The sequence below is a fragment of the Phyllostomus discolor genome, chromosome 1, assembly GCF_004126475.2.
Source record: "Phyllostomus discolor isolate MPI-MPIP mPhyDis1 chromosome 1, mPhyDis1.pri.v3, whole genome shotgun sequence".
NCBI lineage: Eukaryota > Metazoa > Chordata > Mammalia > Chiroptera > Phyllostomidae > Phyllostomus > Phyllostomus discolor.
The window spans coordinates 31,999,474-32,004,670 of record NC_040903.2 but is presented as its reverse complement, the minus strand read 5'-3'; the positions used below and the strand labels follow the sequence as shown (position 1 = coordinate 32,004,670).

Here is a 5,197-nt window from a genome sequence, read left to right as displayed (position 1 = left end):
CCATCTCAAACTATTCAAAAGAGAGAAAGACAAAGGTGCCAAAATCATGAAATGATAGCTCTAGCAATTAAGCAAATCAGGTCAGACCTTCCCAAAAGTCTCTCAGACAGGGGACAGGGGAGTTTGTCCTTATTATAAAATGCCAAGTCACCTTAGAAAGGATTGTAGAAAACAGCTGGGATTTGGAAAAACAAAAGAAACAGAAGCCAGCACAGGGCTGTTCCAGGACCATGAGAGGGAATTTCCCCTTCCCCTTACTGATACTTCAGGAGAAATGGAAATTACCTTAAAAGGGGAAATGACTAAGGCCCTTGTACAATAGATAATGAGGCTACCTTATCTATTCTTAACCTTCTTCAGCTAAGTTGCCTTCTGCCTTGGAGTAAAGTTTCTGTCCAAATGCTAGGCCTAGCTAATCAACCAATGTCCAACCAATCTGTTCCCTGTGAACTAGGAAATGTCACAGGGCAGCATATACTTTTGCTCATCAAATCTTCCCCAATCTACCTGATATGGTAAGACTTCATTGAAAGCAATGATGCCCACGTATTCTTTTCCCAGAGGGTGAAATCTATTTAGAACTAAATAAATCAAATGCTGAATCAATTAAGGAGATAGTGATTTTAAAGGAACTCTCACAAAAGGAAACCAGTCTTGACACTGACTGCATGTTTGTTGCAGGAGGGTCCAGTGTAACTTCAGGCCTTCCCCAGGACAGAATGAGTAAGACGCAATCAGCCACTCCCATTAAAATAACTATTGATAACACTTTGCCTCTACCTAATATCCACCAATATCCTTTAAGGCCTGATGCACTAGCTGGAATTAAGCTCATTTTGCAAGATTACTTTAAGAGGGGGTTATAATTCCATGTATGTGTCCCTGTAATTCTCCTATCTTTCCTGTAAAATAACCCAATAGAGTAGAATGGAGATTTGCACAAAAGCGTAGAGCTATATCTAAAATAGTTATTCTACCCTGGCTGGTGTGGCTCAGTGGATTTAGCACTCCTGCAAACCAAAGGGTCACCAGTTTGATTCCCAGTAAGGGCACATGCCTGCGTTGTGGGCCAGGTCCCCAGTACAGGGCACATGAGAGGCAACCACACATCAGTGTTTCTCTCCCCCTCTTTCTCCCTCCCTTCCCTTCCCTCTAAAAATAAATATATAAAATTTTTTTTAAAATAAAATTTATTCCTAGACATCCTATGATTCAAACCCACATACCCCATATCAGCTCTTCCTGCAGACTACCAATATTTTTCAGTGATAGATTTATGTGGTGCCTTTTTCAGCATTTCTGTTTTTAAAAACAAACAAACAGTAAATACCTCTTCCCTTTCATCTGGGAAGACTGGGAGTTGACTTGGACAATAAGGCCCCAGGGACATACAAAGACTTCCACCTATTCTTTCAGATACTAAAGGCCGATTTGAATGATGTTGAGTTTCCCAGAAACTCCACTCTAATCCAATATATGAATGATTTACTTTTATGCTCTAGGACATATTAGACTCCCATGAGGACACAATTAACTATTATAACAGCTTAGACTGCTCCTAGGTCTGACTGGGTATTGTCCCAATTGGACTCCAACTTATTCATTAATGGCCCAGCCTCTGTGTCTTATTAAAATCACATCCATCTGATCCAACTCAATGGAACCCAGAAAGGAACCAAGCTGTAAAGTCTCTAAAAACAGAATTATTTAAATCTCCTTCTCTGAGATGCCTTATATATAAACCTTTTTCATTTTTACACATAAAAGTAAAGGAAATACTTTAGGAGTTTTTAACTCAAAAACTTAGATAGCATGCCCTGACCAGTGTGGCTCAGCTGGACAGGCATCATCCCACAAAGCAAAAAGGCGCTGGCTTGATTCCTGGTCAGGGGACACATCTGGGTTTCGGGCCCAGGCCTTGGCTAGGACAGGAACGAGAGGCAAGCAATCGATGTTTCCCTCTCATGTCAGTGTTTCTCTCCCTCTCTTTCTCCCTCCCTTCCCCACTCTCTAAAAATAAATAAGTAAATAATCTGTTTAATAAATAAATACAAAGCATGGAGATCATCACAGACCTACAGAATATTACAGTCAGTAGTCAGACTCAGTAGCTAAACGATCCCCATCTTGCAGGACAGCCTCCGCTGCAGCCATGCTGTGCAAACGAACAGAAGGCAGTCACAGCCTCTCCTCTACCTGTGCTCCTCATTCTGTTGAGTCTCCACTGAACTTTCATCGCGCTCAACACTTCTGACAGTCGACTGGCTTCTAAGGAAGCCAGCTCTTGCTTTCTGTACCAAATACTACTTGAACTTGATGTAACAGTCTTAAAAAAAAACAAAAAACAAAAAACAGGCTTAATTCATTTCTTTTTTTCCTGTATAAAATTATGTGGCAGCCACAGCGAGAGCCAGGGTCCTCTGGACAGAAATTCTGGTGTAGTTCTCTACGAGATGTCAGTAAGTTTCTGGTAGGGAGACTTGGAGATCACGGTCTCCTTTCCAGAGGTCGAAGTGAGGTAGTTGTAGGTCTTGGAGATGGCATCAAAGGTGGTCTTGGCGAAGTTGCCCAGGGTGGCAGTGCTGTTCCTGGCTAAGGTGTAGCTGTTGCCAATACCAACCATCAGCAGTAGCTTCTTGGACAGAGGAGCTGAGACAATGCCAGTGTCCCTAGGCTTCGGGATGAGGTGTGCCAGCACAGAGCCATAGCAGCTGGTCACCTTGCAAGGCATGGTGCGGGGCTTGTCGATCTTACTTCCCTAGTAGCCTAACCACATGGGGACAATAGAGATCTTGGCTGGGATGATGATGCTACAGATGGCAGAGGCTACCTCCTTGGAGCACTCAGCACCCAGACCAACATGTCCATTGTAGACCCCAACAAAGATACATGCCTTGAACCAGGTCTTCTGGCCAGTGTGTGTCTGCATTTCCACCAGCATAATATTAAAAGCCTTGCTCTTGAGGGATTCCCCAGGAAGAAGTCAATTATATCAGATTCCTTGATGGGCAGGGAGAAGAGACAAAGCTCCTCCAGAGACTTGATCTCCATGTCCTTGACCAGGTAGCCCAGCTTGGTGATGAGAATCCACTCCTTGTCCTTGTCCTGGCCTCTGTGAAACCCGCAGCTTCAAACCCAGGCTCAACCCCAGTCATGACCTTTCCCTAAATGCCACTGTCAAATCCTCTAGAAAAACAGCCATGACCTCCATTCCAAGGCCCCTGGGGCCTCCAGGCCTTCTGAGTCACCAATGTCGTTGTCATTTAGTGTTTTCTCGAAAAAGAAAGATGTAACAATCTTAACCCAACAATTTTGTTGCCTCCTTTGCAGGATGAAGACATCCAACTAGCGTATTTTGCTTACTGACCACCTTCTTGTTCCTCGGAATGATTTACAGGAAACTTATTGAAAAAGTTGACTTAATTTGGTTTGCAGATGGATCACATCTGAAAGTTGAACAGGAACATTACCAAACTGGATGTGCATTAACCTCCATGATGGATATAACTGAAGGTTTTTATTCACTTGAATAAGATCTGCCTGATAGGGTGAGTTGAGTGCTCTAACTCTAAGTCAAGCTTGTCAATTGGCCAAAGATCTAATAGCCAATATTTACACTGATAGTTGCTATGCCTTTGGTGTAGCTCACAACTTTGGAATGTTATGGAAGCAGCGAGGCTTCTTAACTTCCTCAGAGCAGCCCATACAGAATGAAAAACTGGTTGCAGAATTGTTAGATTCCATGCAGCAACCAAGACAATGGGCAATTATCAAAATTCCAGGACATTCGAATGCTGCCACCGTGGAAGGAAAAGTAAACCATGTGACTGATGCTGCAGCTAGACAGGCCAAATGAAACAGCCAAATCATTCAGGCCAGAGAATGCCCCTTGCTTCCTATTAAGTCAATGAGACTGTCTCTTACAGTTCCAACAGAGAGCTACAGAAGAAGGAAAGAGGATATGAAAACAGGGAGTGGGGCTTGAACCAGACAAGCAGATCTTGTCTGGACCCATTCAGAAACCAATCCACCTATAGGAGCTCAATTATCTACATTCAACATGTGCCTGAGCTAACACATCGAGGTCCTTAGAAGATGATTTCATGGAGTAAATAATACAGGCTGGAGGCAAAACTAGGTTTACAGTTGTTTGTATGGAAAATAATACATAATAAATAATATAAGAGTAAACTCTGTTTTGTGTATTCACAACTGCAAACCTACTTTTGCCAACCCCTGTATTGCTGGAAACCTTCTTCTTCTGTAGCTCATAGAGTGTATGGAAGACATCCTGTGTGTCTAAAATATGACCCTGGAAAATCACCCCACGAATCCCAAGGATATTTCCCCCTTCCTCTAGGTTCATCTGAAGTGTGGTCATTGGATTTTATCCAAATGCCACCGTCTCAAGGAGACACATCTGTGTTAGTTACGCTCTGTGTGTTTTCTCAGACGGTCACTATGTGACTGAGGAACTCACTTCCCTGGGCAAAGACCGCAGCCTGTCTGCAAGGCTTGGCCTGTGCAATAGCGTTTTCACTGGGCTCCTCGCCCCAGTCCTCTGGATTGGTGAAACGTACAAATGGTATAATTAAAACTCAACTAGAAAAAATGTAAAAGCTTTTCACCCCCCCTGGCCAGAAGCTCTCCCTCTAGTGCTCCTCAACCTGAAATCTACTCCTTTCAGTAAACATGGTCTTTCCCCTTATTTTATAGTCACTGGTCACCCTCTGCCTCTGGACAAAGGGCCATATGAACCAACCTTACTAAATGGGGACTTTCTGAATTATTATCAAGGACTTATCAACCAGCTTAAAGAAATCGATAAATTAATAACTGATTTTATTTCATAGTGTGCTCCTGGGAGAGGGAGACTTCAAAGATCATGACTTACAACCAGGAGAAATTGTCCATTGGGAAAGACATCAATTAAAGACTCTCTCCTACCTCACTGGAAGGGGCCTTACCAAGTATTACTAACTAATCTGTGTGCAGCTAAACTTAAAGGTGTAATACAAGGTTCGCATTTCTCAGAAAGAAAAAAAAAATGGTGCCTGACTGCAAAGGGGTGTCTGCCCCATCTGACACTCACCTCCCCCTACCTCGGGCAGCACAGACCCCTCAAAGGTGAAAGCCACTGCCGCCAGGGGCAGACAGCTGTCCCAAGACATCAGGAAGGCCTGTATACCTAACAAGT

The 5,197-nt window shown here is 43.4% G+C and overlaps 1 pseudogene; it reads right to left on the bottom strand.

Annotated features, from left to right (window-relative positions):
• Positions 1-2,387: 2,387 nt before the first annotated feature.
• On the bottom strand, positions 2,388-3,084 carry LOC114493185 (annotated as a pseudogene).
• Positions 3,085-5,197: the final 2,113 nt, after the last annotated feature.